Genomic DNA, 19,217 nt, shown 5'->3' on the forward strand with positions numbered 1-19,217 from the left:
AAGTTCAAAGTAGCCTTAGAAAAAGTGACATAAGAATTCTCAAATTTGCGACGTCACCACACTACCCAAACCGTCACCTGATCACAATTCAGGCGCTTGGCAACCAACTCGCATTTATGATGGGTTGTGGTGTCTTTCCGTTGCATGATCGTGATTGGCAACCTTCTCAGCCAGCTTCTAAGACAGGGGTCTCCAACCTTGGCAACTTTATGACTCGTGGACTTCAACTCCCAGAATTCCTCAGCCAGCTTTCCTGGTTCAGGAATTCTGGGAATTGAAGTCCACAAGTTGCCATGTTTGGAGACCCCTGTTCTAAGAAGCAGGCTCAATTGGGGAATCCAGATTGGCTTAATGACCGCATGGTTCACTTCACCACCATGGTAAAAATGATCATAAAATCGGCACCAGTCACATGATGACTTGCTTAATGACTGCAGTGGTTTAAATGGCCGAAATTCTGGTCCCAACTGGGATTGTAAATTGAGAATTACTTTTTTAAGTTAGCCATGGCAGTTGGTTGTGGAAATTTGAGGAGCCACAGGCAGTCTGGAGCAGAATGGGTCTGCCCCCTTACTTTCCTCCATTCAGGTAATGCAGAACATAGTAGTCCACACTGTTGGCACTGTTGCTGGGAGAGAATATTTGCTCAATGAATACAAATGACAGAGTTGGAAGAGACCTTGGAGGTCTTCTAGTCCAACCCCCTCCCCAAACAGGAGTTCCTTCACCATTCCGGATAGATGCTGTTCGATGCCTCAGGATTGCCCCATTCTCCTGTGAGCATGAGTGATTATACCCTTCAACGTCGAATCGCAGTAGCTGATGAGCACAAATGCTTGTTTGGAACTCAGATCCGTGGTGAAATCCATTTTTTTTAAACTACCGATTCTGTGGGTGTGGCTTGGTGGGCGTGGCGTGGCTTGGTGGGCGTGGCAGGAAAAGGATACTGCAAAATCTCTATTCCCACCCCACTCTGGGGCCAGCCAGAGGTGGTATTTGCCGGTTCTCCAGACTACTCAAAATTTACGCTACCGGTTCTCCAAACTACTCAAAATTTCCACTACCGGTTTTCCAGAACCTGCTGGATTTCACCCCTGACTTCAGTTTCTCCATCACTCCACTGTAAAGTCAGATGTCTATGGAGATTCTTAAGTCATCCAGGTCATGGTTGTCCCAAAGGTGCTTTTTCAAGAAGCCGCTGGACTTCCTTGTTTTTTTTTCTCATCCTCATCCAAGAGCTGAATTGAACTAAAGAAGCTTCTTGGATGAGAAGCGAAACGTCTTCAAAGAAAAAAACAGAAAGTCCAGTGGCCTCTTGAAAAAAACACCTTTGGGACTGTAAAGTCAGGTTGCCTGGTCCTGGAGCTCTATTTTCTATATTCCTCATGGAAAGGACAGAAACTGCCTCGGCTGCAAATGTCTGCTTCCAGGTGTTCTGGAGACACCCAGTTAGGTCCCTTCTCCTGCAGCGTCACCCACTGTTCAAGCAGTATCTCGATGGGTGGAAGTCTACCAGGTAGGAACAATCTACAGGTAGTCCTCGACTTAAGACTTACAATCAGCCATTTAGTCCTTGAAGTTTCTGCAGACACCCCACTTCCCCCCCCCCAAAAGGTACATATAACCCAGTATGAAGTTGTGACTCTTCCCCCCACCCCACCCTCCAGGTCACATGATTAATCGGCTCTCAGCACCTGGCCTGCCTTTAAAGCTATTTGCAGCATCCCGTGGTCATGTGACCATGCTGCATGATGGTTATGTTTGGAAACTGGCATTTATTTCTGTGTTCCGGCAAAAGTGTTCATCGCAGGCCATGGGTTTCGCTTAATTACTACCCCAATGTACGTTGTGTAATCAGGTTGGGCACATGGGTACCCTGACTTACAATCGATAGGAGTCTATTACGGTCAGAAGTAGAGGACTAAGTATAAAGGGGTGGATTTTGGGTTAGACAGAAATACAATCTGGTGCCGTCATATTTGCCTTCTATTAGAAACCACCAAGGGATGTGGTGGCTCAGGGACTAAGACGCTGAGCTTGTCGATCGAAAGGTCGGCAGTTCGAATCCCTAGTGCTGCCGTGTAATGGGGTGAGCTCCCGTGACTTCTCCCAGCTTCTGCCAACCTAGCAGTTCGAAAGCACGTAAAAAATGCAAGTAGAAAAATAGGGACCACCTTTGGTGGGAAGGTAACAGCGTTCTGTGCACCTCTGGCGTTGGTCATGCCGGCCACATGACCACGGAGACGTCTTCGGACAGCGCTGGCTCTTCGGCTTTGAAACGGAGATGAGCACCGCCCCCTAGAGTCAGGAACGACTAGCACGTATGTGCGAGGGGAATCTTTACCTAGAAACCACCAGCGACCTCCTGATCTGTTTTGCGTATCCCTAGCGCACATAAGCTCTTTTCTCAGCATAATACACCCCATGCAGCTGGCAAAATGGTCACAGGTTCCTGAAAGCTTATGTCATCATAAAGTCTCCAGCAAACGGACTGAACGGTGTCGGACTTAAAACTGGTGAAAACAAGGCCTAATTGATCTTTCCGCTTGTCACGGTTGCTACTTTTCATCTGGCTATGGATTGCTAACAACTTTAGCTGAGTAATGCAGTTGCACAGCTATTATTCATAGGCTCTATCCCCACACCCCAGCCCTTGCTGCCTTGGGTAATATACCCATGTGTTCCAGTCATTCAAACATGACTGGAATAATGTGGGATTCGGTTACCAACAAATGGCAACCACTTGGTTCCCGTAAGGCAGGGTGGGGAGTATTCGTCCCTCCAGAAACTGGTTAAACTTAGATCACTGACCCTGGCACGTTAATGGGGGCTGGTAACTGCAGTTAAGTTGCAACTGAAGCAGAATTTGGAGGACCGCATGTTCATCTCCCCTCTAGAAATGACGTTGACAATGAAGCCTTACAATCGGGTGAAATGCTCCCAATTCAGACCGGACCGGCCGATCCGGTAGCAATGGTGGTAGGTGGTTTGGAGAACCGGTAGCAAAAATCCCTGCCCCCCCACCTTCCCGCCCACGCCCACCCAATGCCCGGTTGCCCACTTCCCCACTTGCCGCTTCTTTTAAAAAATGCTTTTAAAAGATACAAAAAGAGGCTCTGACGATCACAGCTGAGACACGCGATCGTCAGAGCTTTTTTTTTTTACTTTTAAAAGCATTTTTTTAAAAGCATTTTTTTCAGCCGAAAAGGTTGAAAAAAATGCTTTTAAAAGTAAAAAAAAAAAATCACGCATCACAGTTGATTTCCCCCCTCACACGCTGTTCTACTTACCCCATGCCTCCTTTCGGTGTGCACTGCGTACGCACCTTGCATTTGGTGCATGGTTTGCATGCGCAGCCAGCGAACCGGTAATAAACCGGTTCAGATTTCACCACTGCTTACAATTCTAGAATTGGGAGATTCTACAGTGAAATGCCGCATCATAAAATATTGTATCACAACGACTTCTTTTTTGGGTGGGGTGGGTTGGGGGAATTATGTTGATCTTTAAGCGAGAAAACACCTTTAAACGTCCTTTAAGAAAAAGTGAACTAGATGTATTGGTAAATGCACTAATTATATTAACACGCCAATGGCTTGAATACATTTTCTCTTGACAGTGATTTGGTTTTGAGAACTCTTGGCAGCAGCCAGCTTGTTACTTTTTTTCTGATTGGTACTGGAATAAATTTAATGTTTCCCAAACTGAACCAATTCCAGATGTGTGAACTTGCGAGAATTCTTGCTTAGCGGGGGAATCCTGGGAGTTGAAGTCTGTATATCTTGGCAGTTACAAAATTTGAGAACCACAGAACTGAGGTTATGATTTTTTTCAGTCAGAGAGTTGGGCTAATCTAGCTGGCTGAGGAATTCTGGGAATTGAAGTCCACAAGTCTTAAAGTTCCAAGATTGGACACTCCTGCTTTCAGTATTTTATTAAGCGGCTGCTTTAAATGGGTTGTATGGGCAGTAGAGGCAACATGGTAGAAAATCCCTGGTGTCTTCTATTATAAATTTAAGGTGAGATTTTAGTGTTATTTTTTTTTCCTTTAAAGATCCAGTTTTCTTAATTTTTTTAAAATCCTTATTGTCTTTGCGCATTTATCATGGGAAAGCCTGTTGTAGAGGAAGAAATGGGACTTGTGAAATTGTGCAATATATTGTCTTAAATCTGTGCTTTTAGATGTGGTTACATGATATACGGTAGTTGTGATTCTGAAAATGTTTGTCATGAAAGATTGCCAGCTACTGTGACAATGAATATTTCAGATAACTTTCCTTCCCTTCCTGTGAAGCATTCAAGTTCAGTGACCTTGTGTGAATCTACTCCACCTTCCTTCTGTAACGAGGAAGTAATCGTTCTCTCTGGGCTGCTTTTTATTCTTTTGGATAAAAAGAGGCAGCAAAAAAAAAGGTACCAGGTAATTATAACAGTCAAATACATAAACTCTTCAAGAGCGGAATCTGTATCAGGGTCATATTATCTTCACAGTTTTGACACTCGACAAAATAAACAAAACATCATCTAATGTAAATCTCTTTGAGGGTTTATCATTTGTCTGTGCAGTACAGAAATTAAGACCTCTGTCCTCCGTTGAGTATGCTCATTACCTACCAATTAATTGTGGGGATTTTACTGTGTAAGTCTGCATAGACATCTCGCATATTTTATTTGAAGTAGGAACAGTAAACACCAGACAGGTCTTTAGCTGAATGGTTTTAGTTTTACTGTGTTTCATTGTTTTGTTTTGTTTTTTCATTTTTTTCAGGCTTCATAACAACAGCTGGTGCATCATCCGTGCAAGGAGTAAGTGTCGATAGAAGTTTCAAGACATAGTTTACCTGGTATGTAAATTCAAGATATTCATATCAATTTTTTAAAAAAATTAACTATCCACGTAAAAGACTTCAGATATTGACCAAAGCTATGGATTAAACCTAGTATATAGACTTCAAAAAAGGGACGCAGTGGCTCAGTGATTAAGACGCTGAGCTTGTCACTTGAAAGGTCGGCAGTTTGGCGGTTCGAATCCCTCGTGCCACGTAACAGGGTGAGCTCCCGTTACTTGTTCCAGCTTCTGCCAACCTAGCAGTTCGGAAGCACATGAAAAACGCAAGTAGCAAAATAGGGACCACCTTTGGTGGGAAGGTGACAGCGTTCCATGTGCCTTTGGCGTTGAGTCATGCCAGCCACATGACCACGGAGTCGTCTTCAGACAGCGCTGGCTCTTCGGCTTAGAAACGGAGATGAGCACTGCCCCCTAGAGTTGGGAATGACTAGCACATATGTGCGAGGGGAATCTTTACCTTTACCTTTATAGACTTCAATTACCATTAGTACAGGGGTCCCCAACCCCGAGTCCACAGCCTGGTGCTGGGCCATGGCCCATTAGGAACTGGGCTGCACAAGTGGCAAGCAAGCGTGCGAGCACACAAAGCTGCATTTGCTCAAACAGCACACACACACACACACACAAACCATCCCCTCTTCTCCACCCCCCACAGCTCGTCCATAGACCTGGAAACATTGGGGACCACTGCATTAGAAGGCAGGATTGTTCCTTCTTGAAAAGGGGGAAAAATCAGGCTATACCTATTCTACATAATTCTATTCGCCTTGTGTCAATCTTGCTAGGAAACTTCCTCCCACACCCTCTTGCAATTCTTTTTTTGAGCAGCATGAATGATTAAATTAGAGCCGTTTACCTATGTAGGACTTCCTTTTCATTATAGTTTAATTATTGGCTGTATGGGTTGCATTCTATTCTAGTTTAGGAATCTTAGACAACTAGAACTTCCTTGAGGATAATTTTGATAAGTGAATGCTTGTTTATACTGTGAACCAAATGCAGTGTTGCCACTTGATGTATACCTGAGCATATTTCAGAAAAATGTAGCTCCCAAAAGTTGAAGAGAATATTACCTTCCACTCTGGGAGATGAACAGGATATAGTGGGGGGTTTCCCCCACAGGTGGAGCAGCTATGGCAATGCCAAGATCTTACTGGCCACATGTGACTCAGGTGTTTTCAATATCCATTCCCCCCCTCCCCGCCTCACTGTTGTGGTTTGTGACTTTGTGCACAGCACAGCGCTGGCTGTTTTACATTATTGCATCTGAAGAAGAAATCTAGGTGTTTTTTTTTAATTTACATTTATATCCCGCCCTTCTCTGAAGACTCAGGGGGGCTTACAGTGTATAAGGCAATAGTCTCATTCTATTTGTATATTTACAAAGTCAACTTATTGTCCCCCCCCCAACAATCTGGGTCCTCATTTTACCTACCTTATAAAGGATGGAAGGCTGAGTCAATCTCGGGCCGGGCTTGAACCTGCAGTAATTGCAGGCTGCTGTGTTCTAATAACAGGCTTCTTACAGTCTGAGCTATCACGGTTTGTGTCGCCCCTGGAAATTTGCCTTAAAGGGTAATTTTCAGCTCTGCTACTTTTGGTTTGCAGAAAGAGGAAGGAACAGCAAAGGGAAGAGAAATGAGTAAATGTAAGATTTGGTCCAACAGTTCTGAGTGTTTTATGTGAAACAGACCCCAACCAGGCTCATGTGTACTTGGTAGATTTAAGTCTCTTGTCAGGATAGCAAAGTCCTTTATTTATTTATTATTTATTTTATTTATTTTATTTTTTCTTTTATTTTCCATACTCTCTGACCATGAGCTACTAATTAATAAATTACATAGTCTATAATAGCATGTAAATAATAAAATATAAATAGTATAAATTACATAGTCTATGATAGCACGTAAATAAGAAATACAATGCAAACATCCCAATTAGAGTGTCTTTATATATCACTTTAAATGCTGACACTACTAAGTGTAAAATGGAGTCAATGACATTCAACCCATTGCTGATAGCAACAGCACTTAGACATATGTATACTGCTTCACGGTGCTTTTACAGCCCTCTTTAAGCAGTTTACAGAGTCAGCCTATTGCCCCCAACAATCTGGGTCCTCATTTTTACCCACCTTGGAAGGATGGAAGGCTGAGTCAGCCTTGAGCCTGGTGAGATTTGAACTGCCAAACTGCAAGCAGCCGGCAGTCAGCAGAAGTACCCTGCTGCACTGCACCACTGCAGCTCATATTTGTTAAGTGAGTTTTGCCCCATTTTATGACCTTTCTTACCACAGTTGTTAAGTGAATTACTGCAGTTGTTAAGTTAATGACACAGTTGTTAGGTGAATCTGGCTGCCCCATTGACTTTGCTTGTCAGAAGGTCGCAAAAAGGGATCACGTGACCTTGGGATGCCGCAATGGTCATAAGTATGAGCCAGTTGCCAAGCCTCTGAATTTGGATCACATGATTGTGGGGCTAGTGCTGCAAAGGTTTTAACTTTGGCAAACGGCCGTAAGTCAACTTTTTTCAGTGCTATTGTAGAAGAAAGAGAGCTGCTCAGAAACTGTGATATCAGCCCCTGGAATTGCCTTAATATGGTTTAATAAAGAGAAACTTCAAAACTCCTCTTACCAACTGCCATGAAATCTTATTTCCACCCACTTGACGTCATCAAACCACTCACTGTGCCCTCCAGCCACACAAAAGATGTTAAATATGGCTCTTTGTTAACAAATCTTGCCCAGCCCTGCGCTACAGTTATATGAATACTACTGCCAATCTCTTGTCTTGCTTCCATAGGGAAGGAGCAGATCCACCCCCAATTTCTGGATCAAAAGTCAGGAGATGGAAACAACCCTATAAATAGATTCCTGCTCCTTGCATTTGGGAGCTGCTCTCTATAGGTTGTCTTCCATGTATAGAATTTTTAACGTTCTCACACAGTGAGTTGTCTTTCACGTAGCTTTGAAGAAATCCATTTGGAACATTAAACTGGATAGCAGTACTGTTTGTGGATACTTTTTTGCCTCTGATGTAAGGAAAAAAATATTAATAAAATTAAAAGTAAAGGATTTGGAGAAAGAGTTTTTTCTGATTTTTTTCCCCCCCTTGGACTTTCCCATCTCTGGATACCTAGCACACACTAACTCGAAGACTGAATTAATTAATACTTAATTAATAATTAATACTTTTTGCTGCAGTGGCAGAGTGCAGTACTGCAGGCAATTTCGGCTGCCTGCCGGCTGCCTGCAATTTGACAATTCCAATCTCACCAGGCTCAAGGTTGACTCAGCCTTCCGTCCTTCCGAGGTGGGTAAAATGAGGACCCAGATTGTTGTGGGGCAATAGGCTGGCTCTATAAACCGTTTAGAGTGGGCTGTAAAGCGCTGTGAAGCGGTATATAAGTCTAAGTGCTGTTGCTATTTACAGGCTAGTACCCTTTATGACTTATTTTCCATGTTGGAGAAAGCTCACTTCTCCCAAAACCAGGGGTTTCCGAAATACATTTTCTGCTTGTCTGTAGGAGCATTGTTATTATTTATAATTTTCGCAGGTGCAGTGAAGTGATTCTATTATCAGGGTATAGCGATGATCTAGCAGAATGTGATTTTAGTATTTAATGGAGCAATTCTGATAAAATAAAAATGCGGGGACATTTGATGTCGGTGCCTGTCGGTTAGTGGTCTTTGAATTCAGCAAGTGTGTCTAATTGGGCTGCCAACTGTATAGAGAAGGGAAATATATGGTGGTGTGTGCAGTTTTCTTTCTTGTGTGTTCACTTAGCTGTGGCAAAGCATATGTTGCCTTGCAAATGACTTTTAAGTTAAAAACTGAGCAAGCTAAAATGAGCCGCTCTGGGCACCTGAGTGTGCAGTTGACAAATTTAGGTAATTGAGACCATAATTCGCACTGAGACAGCTTGAAGGATCAGCAACATTGGGTTCATCCACCAGTCCTCATGAGGACAGGGACGGTCAAACGGCTCTCGGTTCCCCAGTTCCCAGTTGCAAGCAGCAGTCGAGATTTTAACTAATTTCTTGCTTAATACATGAGCCATTTTGTGATTTGGATTGTGAAATGCTTTAAAATGATCTGAGATGCATTATAGGGAGGAGAAAAAACCCTATTTGAAATAGAAGAGGTTAAAAAAGAATTAAGACCAAATGAAAAGCTTTTGTGCCCGAGATTCAGTTCAGAAGGCCGATAAGGTAAAGGTAAAGGTTCCCCTCGCACATATGTGCTGCTCGTTCCTGACTCTAGGGGGCGGTACTTATCTCCATTTCAAAGCCGAAGAGCCAGCGTGCTCCGAAGACGTCTCCGTGGTCATGTGGCCGGCATGACTAAACGCCTAAGGTGCACGGAACTCTGTTACCTTCCCACCAATAGGCGGTCCCTATTTTTTTACTTGCATTTTTTACATGCTTTCAAACTGCTCAGTTGGCAGAAGCTGGGACAAGTAACGGGAGCTCACCCTGTTACGCAGCACTAGGGATTTGAACCACTGAACTGCCGACCTTTCAATCGACAAACTCAGCGTCTTAGCCACAGAACCTTCTGTGCCTGAGATTCAGTTCAGAAGGCTGATAGTTTGCCCATTAATTCATGTATACATAAATATATATCCCCCACAAAGTCAGATCTGTGTTAAAGCTATCCTAATGCCACTCACTTCATTCAGTGAGCTTCCATGTCTATTGTTGTAGTTTTGAACCTGAATATTCCTAAACCTACATCATCATTCATAATGTTTGCATAAATAAGATTATTATTATTATTATTATTTATTATATTTGTATAATATAATTTGTATAATAAGATGACAGGAGCGGTAATCCCTGTATTTAGCTCAGACCCCAAATTTGCATCCCTCCCGCTCATCCCCACTGTATTGCTCTCTATAACAAGTGTGATGGAGAGAGACAGGATAGTCTTCATTGTATCAGAAGACAATCATCAAAGAAACCTCAGGGCTGAGAATCCTGGACTGGGAAATTGAAGAAGGCCATATCCCTGGTCATTGTCTGTAATTAATGTTGGAGTTGCAACTACGTCTGGAAAGCTCTAAGGCAGTCATCAAGACCAGGCAGCTTATCTAACATTTAAGTAAAACACGTGTATGGAGATACTCAGTCATCCAGGTCATGGTTGTCCCTTTTTCAAGAGGCAACTGGACTTTCTGGTTTTTTTCTTTGAAGACGTTTCGCTTCTCATCCAAGGAGCTTCTTCAGCTCATGAAGCAAAACATTGTCAAAGGAAAAAAAACCAGAAAGTCCAGTTGCCTCTTGAAAAAGCGCCTTTGGGTTAAGTCAGTGCTTCTCAAATAGTGGGGCGCCCCAGGTGACCTCGGCAAACACTGTCATAACAAGCTAAGCCCCGTGTTTTACAGTCACGCAGGGGGCGCGAAAAATGTTTTCTTCTTCCTAGGGGGGCATGACAGAAAATAATTGAGAAGCACTGGGTTAAGTAAAGCACATATACAAAAGGTGTCATGGCTGAGCTTTAATTAAGACCATGGTCAGTGATATCAAAGCCCCTTGCAGTCCATCCATCAAGATGACCATGGGTTTCCCAGTGTCAGTGCCAGATGTGAGATTGCATTAGGTGTAAAGCCAGATATAATCAACCTGATAGTACATTTTGTCAAGGAATACTCCTGGACAATAGACAGTATGTTCCATCCAGATACCTTCAAATAAAGTTTCTTATGGCAGGTAGGACAACATATTTGTTGAGGTAGCTGTAATCTCTTATTGGGGCCACCTCATCCATCTCTTTCTTGGTAGGTATGGTAAGGATTAGAACAAAAGTAATCTGTCAATCTTTTCCAAACACCTTATATTTAAAACAGATCCTAAACTTAAATAGGAAATTGAAACGTGTGTGTGTGTGTGTGTGTAAGATACTTAAACCCTTTAAAAGCATTTCTTGTAGTGTTGATACAGTACAAGTACTGAGGGAAAATTTGAATGTATTTGGTTTCTCTTTTGTCACAAAATGGATATGAAGGGCCAACAAGCAGATTTCAACCCAAATTCCCTTGCAGGATATATAGAATAGAATAGAATAGAATTTTTTATTGGCCAAGTGTGATTGGACACACAAGGAATTTGTCTTGGTGCAGATGCTCTCAGTGTACATAAAAGAAAAGATACGTTCATCAAGGTACAACATTTACAACACAATTGATGGTCAATATATCAATATAAATCATAAGGATTGCCAGCAACAAGTTACAGTCATACAGTCATAAGTGGAAAGAGATTGGTGATGGGAACTATGAGAAGATTAATAGTAGTGCAGAAATAGTAGTGAGATTCTTGGGCATGTTGTATGGTTCTTTGCTTCTGAAATTCAGAACTTACTATGTGATGTTCCAGCTCTATGTGCAAATGGTTTGTCTATTTAACCCGCTTTTGCTATTCGTCAGTTCTCCCAGGCATACACTACCCCTGTGGTTCTTCATATAGTATATAATAGATCATGTGCAGTGAGATGTTTTAGGCGGCTGCCTCACCATGTGCTTAGAACAGGGCAGTCAAACTCGATTTTATTGAGGCTACATCAGGGTTGTGTTTGACTTTGGCTGTGTGTGGTCAGCTTGACGTCACTTGTGTCAGGAGCACCTGTGGCGGCCCAAACACACTGCTAGTAAAAAGGGGCTCATGAGCTCCGTTTTCGGCTGCAACAGTCTCCTGCAACCCTCTGCCAGCGAAAACGGAGCTCAGGAGGGGTGCGTGCAGCCATTTTCACTGGCAGAGGCACCGCGGGCCAGTCCTTTGCTGTTTCCAGAGCAGCCCCATGGGCCAAATCTAAGCACCCCGTGAATCCCGTGGACCAGATTCGGCCAGTCCTTTGCTGTTTCCAGAGCAGCCCCATGGGCCAAATCTAAGCACCCCGTGGATCAGATTCGGCCAGTCCTTTCCTGTTTCAGAGCAGCCCCATGGGCCAAATCTAAGCACCTTGTGGACAAGCTTCTGCTCCCGAGCCTTGAGTTTGACACCCCCTGGCTTGTAAAGGTAAAGGTTCCCCTCGCACATGCGTGCTAGTCGTTTCCGGTTCTAAGGGGCGGAGCTCATCTCCGTTTCAAAGCAGAAGAGCCAGCGCTGTCCAAAGACGTCTCCGTGGTCATGTGGCCATCATGACTAAACACTGAATGCACACGGAACGCTGTTATCTTCCCACCAAAAGTGGTCCCTATTTTTGTACTTGCATTTTTTAATGTGCTTTCGAACTGCTAGGTTGGCAGAAGCTGGGACAAGTAACGGGAGCTCACCCTGTTACGCGGCACTAGGGATTTGAACCGCCAAACTGCCAACCTTTCTGAGCGACAAGCTTAGTGACTTAGCAACTGAGCCACCGCGTCCCTGGCATAGAACATCCATTTAAATAGTTTGCCTTGCTTTGTTATGAGTTGATTTACACCTCTCAATCATACTTTTCCATTTTCCTCCCATTTAAAGTCTCCTTGTTGCATGCTAAACTTGAACAGTATGAAAAACAATAGGTGCCCTACATGCCAGCAAAGTCCCTGTCGTATTGCAGACGGTGAAGTTGGAGAAAGAGGGGAAATGACTTAGCCTTTATTTGCATCCTTATTTCATATGCTGGTTTCACATCCTGATATGTGACCCAAGTGTTGACGGTATCAGCATTAAGACCTTCTGCTTAAGCTCGGTAATTGCCTGATTAGATTTCATCCAAATAAGAATTATTGCTGGCTGATAAGCACTCTAGCATAGCCACCTTTCCCCAGCCAGATTGGTATTCTTTTGAGGGAGAAAAATCTGCAAAAATCTACTCCCCCTTTTTAATATTTTAACTTGTAATCTGCAATTATATTTAGAACATTGACAGCTGTATAGAAAACGTGCTAATATTTGATACATAGAAACTTCTGTTAGACCTTAGTGTGTTTGCTAAGGGGACTTGGGTGTGACTAAAAATATATTCTGTTTGGGGGGGAAAAAACAGATGAAGTGTTAGTTGAAAACTGGCTGGACGTGGCTTCATTTCCTCTTTTTATATTTTTAGATTGGGAACAAAAACAGAGCAGCACTGGCTGAAGGTGAGAACCTTGTTTTGTTACACAGTTAAATGCTTGTTTCTCCTGCCACCCTTGCTGAAGCACCCTTATTCCTTGTTTCGTTTTTGCAGTGAAAAAATTTGGTTTGGGGATGATATCTGGAAGCTGATTTTAAAACAGTTGTTAATGCAATATTGTTCTTTTTTTCTTAAGTGAGACATAATTCAACCTTAATGCATAAGAAACATACACCTTTTCTTAATAAATGAGTAAATAAACATGTCTTCCATTTTTAATTCCATTTTCTTTTACATGGCTTTCCTTGCAGCTCTTACTACCCAGAATAATGAACTCTCCATGACTCTTTTAAGTATTTAGTTATTTATTGTAATGCATTTTTTAAAAAGCAAAATATGCTGACCGTAAGATATCACGTATGATTTCTCACAAATATTAGGAATTGCTGTAAATTTTATTTACGTAAATGTGATGCAGCTTACTTTGAATTTTATCATACAGTTGACATGCTAGTAAAAATGAATCCTATATAGAATCCTATATAGAATAGAACTGGAAGGGACCTTGGAGGTCTTCTAGTCCAACCCCCTGCTCAAGCAGGAGATCCTATACCATGTCAGATAGGTGGCTGTCTAGTCTCTTCTTAAAAACCTCCAGTGATAAAGCCCCTACAACTTCTGAAGGAAATCTGTTCCACTGGTTAATTGTTCTCAGTTAAGAAATTTATTCTTAATTCCAGATTGCTTCTCTCCTTGATTCTCTTCCATCCTTTCTGCCTTTCCTTCTGGTGCTTTGCAAAATAAGTTGACCCCTCTTCTTTGTGGCAGCCCCTCAAATACTGGAATACTACTATCACGTCTCCCCTAGTCCAAATGCAAATGTTAGAATAATAAAAAGAATCCTATAGGTATAGGTAGGTATAGAAATTGTAGCTATGGCACAATTTCAGTTTTCCATTCTATTACAGAACATTGGAAGTCACAAAAAATGAACTGTGATTTTGGGATATTTTTAAATCTCTCTAAATAAAACTCTTGCCTATTATTTATAAAGTCCCTGCTTTGTGTTTACTTGAATTGCTTTCTTTTCCATAAATATTCAAAAAACAGTAATGCTTTATTCACACTGAAGAGAAAGGACATTTTGATTGCTTTTAATATCTTTTCAAACAGCCCTATTAATGAACATATTATTCTGCAGTCATTAGCTTCTTGCACCAATCTAAAGCCGTATACTTAAAATTTGCCACTAGATGTCAGCAGTAGAAAAGAGAATAAGAAAGGATGTGTAGCGCAAGATACACAAATGGCTCAAATCATTTGTTTTATCTTGTATCTGACACCCAATATTTGTTCAACTATTCCCATTCCTTGCAGCCATGAATATGTCTGGAACTTATGACCTAAACAGTATTTCTTGCAATAGCTTAATTTACTTTGATTTTAGGAAGAGACAATTGTGTCTATTCCCCCCCCCCAATTTTTAACCCTTTGGAATTATTAGGAGGAAGTATAGGATTATTATTATTATTATTAGGAAGAATAGGATTAGTGTATGAAATTATACCACAATATTGATAGTTGTACTTCCCGCGGTGGCTCAGGGGCTAGGACGTTAAGCTTGTCGATCGAAAGGTCGGCAGCTCAGCGGTTCGAATCCCTAGTGCTGCGACATAACGGGGTGAGCTCCTGTTACTTGTCCCAGCTTCTGCCAACCTAGCAGTTTCGAAAGCACCTAAAAATGCAAGTAGAAAAAATAGGGACCACCTTTGGTGGGAAGGTAACAGCGTTCCGTGCGCCTTTGGCGTTGAGTCATGCCGGCCACATGACCACGGAGACGTCTGCGGACAGCGCTGGCTCTTCGGCTTTGAAACGGAGATGAGCACCACCCCCTAGAGTCGGCAACGACTAGCACGTATGTGCGAGAGGAACCTTTACCTTTACCTTTACTTTCCGTTAGCAAAGAACTAAGAGCGTTGAACCAATAAGTCTGTGGAAAGATATAGGTCAGGCCTGTCAAACTGGTGGCCTGTTGCCCGGATATGGCCCGTGCAGGCCACGCCCACCCTGTCTCCCCAAAGGCAAAAATCATCCTGATGCGTTGCAATATGACCTGATACATCACAATTTGCCCCGGGTTTGACACCCCTGGTGTAGATGGTCTCTGCCAATTAAGAAACAAATATAGGTAATCCTTGCTTAACTCCTAGTGACTGGTCGAAGTTATAATAGATCTCCAAAAAGGTACTTGCAACCCAGTTCCAGCGTCCATCCCTTATAGGCATGTGGTTGCCTTTTGGGTGCTTGGCAACTGGCTTGATTTATGGCTGTTTTTCAGCATCCCACAGTCACACAATCACACAATTTCTGGTGATTACTTCTAGTTTCATACAAAAAAACGCTCACTCAGAGTATGAAGGATTTGTTTTAACCATCCCCACATTCACTTATCTGGCCCATTTGCTTAACAAGCGCCACAAACAAAATCTTAAAAAAGTCGGGATCCCAGTCATGTGGTAATTTGCTTCAACGGCCACAGTGACTTACCACTGTAATTCTGGGCTCAGTTATGGTCGTAAGTCGAGGACTATCTATAGTGGCAGAAAGAATTTGGCATATTCATCTTCCACAGTAGGGAGTGGGCTACTGTCGTGCTTGATTTTGGAATTCATATCCCTTCAAGAGCTGGGGCTGCAAAGTAGCTTCAGCCCCGATGGCTGGTTCCGCATGGGTGTGTTGTCCGCAATTCGAATTCTAATGGCCGATTTCTTCAAGGGACGGTTGTGCGGTGCAGAATGGCTGCCAGGTTTTGATGTGCAGTTCAGAAAGAGGAAATGCTCGCCTGTGTTAGTGGTTGGTTTGCTAGTTTCAAAAGTGAGCGAAAAGGAAGTGCCTCAGCCTTTGCCCTCGTCTCTTTGATACTCTCCAAACATGGAGTATCGCTTTTAGACATTTAAAGAAGGATTAAAAGCATGAAGATTCTTTAGGGAGTTGAGCAAACAATATTCGCTTGTTTTCGTCCAAAAAGCTCAATAATATGAGGGGCCCTTGGTGCTCTCTGAGCTTGCTTGTTTTCTTGCAGGCGTTTCATTACCCAAACTTGGTAACATCATCAGTGTTCCTAAAGAGCACAGTTTGCTGTCAATTTATATTCTACTGAGTTGCCCACCAGTGTGGGTGGGGATGGTTTTAGGCAGGGTGTCAAACTCGATTTCATTGAGGGCCACATCAGGTTGTGTTGGATTTTGGGGGGGTATGGCCAGCATGTCACTCGTGTTGGGGTGCCTGTGGTGGCCCGAGCTCTCTGCCAGCAAAAAAATGGGCTCCCGAACTCCATTTTAGGCTGCGACGGCCTCCTGCAACCCTCCGCCAGCAAAAATGGAACTGGAGAGGGGCCACGCACGGCCCTCGCGAGCTCCGTTTTTGGCTGGCAGAGGCACCGTGGGCCGGTCCTTCAATGTTTTCAGGACGGAGTTTTATTGCTGGGTCGCTTCTGACTAACAAGTTACTTTAGTTGGCTTCATAGATTTTCTTTTCTTTTTTTCTTTTTTTTTGTAAATTTTTATTTTATTTTATACACAAACAAACACATAATACACCAATCGTTCCATATTTCATCTTGGTATTTCTTCAGTGACTTCTTACTTCTCCTATCTTCATTTTCTCTTAATCTATTACAACATCTCTCCTAAAATATAGTACTTTTATTATACCATTCTCTTATATAGCTATTGATTTATTTATCTATATCTCTTTTCTAAACAATGATAAAATTGACCCCATATCTTAAAATATTCTGTATCCTCTCTTTCTTTAATTATCAAAGTTAATCTATTCATTTCTTCACACTCTAGAATTCTCTTAATTACTTCCCCTTCCAAGGGGATTTTCTCTGGTTTCCAATTTTGCGCAAATACTATCCTCGCTGCTGTTATTACATGTATAATCAAATGTATATTTTCTTTACTGATTTTCTCTGGAAGAATACCCAATAGGAACAGCTCCGGTTTTAAATCAATATGTTGTTGTGTCATTTCTTCTAAGCATGTCTTAATTTTACTCCAATAGTTTCTAGCTTCTGAACATGTCCACCACATATGATAGTAAGATCCTGGTGATTTAGCTGATTTATCTTTAAACATTTTTGCCAATTTTTCAGGAGGCATATGCCATCTATAAAACATTTTATATTGATTTACTTTATATGTAGTGGACATTGTTAATTTATAATTCCTTTCCCATAACTGTTGCCATCTATCTAGCTCAACTGAATATCTAATTTTTTTTTGCCCAGGCTATCATTGTTTCCTTTACTTGTTTTTCTTCTTAATTCAATACCAAGTAAAAGGCTCCATAGTTTTTCAATTGGGTTAAGGTCTGGGCTATTCCCAGCCCATTCCAGCAGTAGAATATGATTATCTTGAAACTCCCCCCGCCCCCCAGAAGTGAGGTTATTAGCCATCAAACCTCAAAAATACACTTTCCCCAAAAGGTTTCCACAATTTTGGCCACTATTCATTCATTCTCTCTCTTCCCCATCTCTCTCTCCCTCTCTCCCTCCCCCTCCCCCCATCTCTCAATAGAGAAAGGAGAGAAAGGAAGAAAATTGGACCAAAGTAATTCCATTTCTCAGCTTGCAATCCAGAGGGTTTCGGACAAGCAAAGTCAATGGGGAAGCCAGATTCCCTTAACAGCTGTGTCCCTAACTTAACAACTGCAGTGTTTTGCTAAATAGCTGTGGCAAGAAAGGTTGAAAAATGAGGGAAAACTCACTTAACAACTGTCTTGGTTAGCAGTGGAAAGTTTGGATTCAATTGTGCCAAAGATGATTTTTTTCAGAAGGCAACTGGACTTCCTGTTTTTTCTTTTGAAAACTTTTCACTTCTCATCCAAGAAGCTTCTTCGGCTCTGATAGGACAGTGGGGGAATGGAAGGTTTTATATTCCTTGCAGACAGCTGGTCATTTGCATCCTTTTAGAGGGTCGTTGAAGCACTTGGAGGTTTATCTGTGTCCTCAGGGTCACCTGAGTGGTGCTCCTGGTTCCTGTAGTCTGCAATTTTTCCCTCTGGAAATCCATTCCTTGTTGCCACACCATTCCAAAGGTGTTCATCCCAAATTGTATTTCTAAAAGTCTGTGGAGATTCTCAGTCATCCAGGTCTTGGTTGTCCCAAAGGGGCTTTTTCAGGAGACAACTGGAGTTCCTTGTTTTTTTTTGTGTTTTTTTTGAAGACGTTTCGCTTCTCATCCAAGAAGCTTTTTCAGCTCTGACATTCAACTGTAGTCGTAAATCAAGAGGTACATGTATTGGGTGCCGTTGGTTGGCTATATGGATGGATGGATGCTATTGGTACATCAAAACACATATCTAGTTCATTGTGTGCGTTGTTTATGCAGTATTAGAAATTATGGGAACTGACTCACGATCACTGTTGCTTTCTGTGATTTAAACATTTGGCAGTCTTTTCCATTCATTAGTATTAAATCCTTCCACACTGCACTTCAGCTTCATTATCCTTGTATACATGGGTGTGAGAGAGGGAGAGATCTAAGCAACCCTAGTGTATGATGCAAATGTACTACAGTGTTTTCCCAAAAATAAGACACTGTCTTACATTTTTTTGAACTCCGAAATAAGTACTTGGCCTTATTTTTGGGGAGGTCTTATTATTTTGGGGTGCATGGAGCAAGATAGGGCTACCAAGCGGGACTGGCCTGATTTTTAAATTTTCAAATTTTTTAATTTTTAGTAATTTTTATATGGGGTATTTTAGGCTGGGTCAATTTGACGGTTTTAATTTGGCCATTATTGAATATGTATTTTAATTGATATTTTAATTTTGTATATTTAATTGTTTTAACCTTGGCTGTACACCGCCCTGAGTCCTTCGGGAGAAGGGCGGTATAAAAATTTAAATAAATAAATAAATAAATAAATAAATAAATAAATAAATAAATAAATAAATAAATAATAAATACTCTTGCCATCTTACCTGATTTCCAGGTCTGCGTTTAAATATTTTCGGGGAGGGCTTATTTTTTTGGGGAGGCTTATTTTAGTGCATGCCCTCAAAAGCCCGATTGGGCTTATTATCAGGGGATGTTTTATTTTTGGGAAAAACAGGATAGTCAGCTTTTGATATCTTGTGTTTTGAATTTCATTTAGGAAGAAATAGAGAGGTCTATGTGCATGTGCTTGTTTTATAAAAAAGCTGCCATACTATCTTCAAATATCCGTTCTTCAAATGAAAAAGTAGAATAGCTTTGCAGTTCGTTATTATGAGCCTTCAAAGAATTATTTATCTTGGGGATTTTATTCCAAAAGT

The 19,217-nt window shown here is 41.8% G+C and overlaps 1 protein-coding gene across 2 annotated transcripts in view; it reads left to right on the forward strand.

Moving 5' to 3' along the window:
• CYRIB (CYFIP related Rac1 interactor B) overlaps positions 1-19,217 on the forward strand; it is a 126,788-nt gene that overhangs the window by 77,889 nt on the left and 29,682 nt on the right. For both annotated transcript variants that reach the window (XM_058178498.1, XM_058178497.1), the window contains exons 2-3: positions 4,769-4,844; positions 12,884-12,917. The gene's annotated coding sequence lies outside the window, so the exon portion shown is untranslated. The remainder of the gene's footprint in view (positions 1-4,768; positions 4,845-12,883; positions 12,918-19,217) is intronic.

Source organism: Ahaetulla prasina, chromosome 3 (genome assembly GCF_028640845.1).
Source record: "Ahaetulla prasina isolate Xishuangbanna chromosome 3, ASM2864084v1, whole genome shotgun sequence".
NCBI classification, from domain to species: domain Eukaryota; kingdom Metazoa; phylum Chordata; class Lepidosauria; order Squamata; family Colubridae; genus Ahaetulla; species Ahaetulla prasina.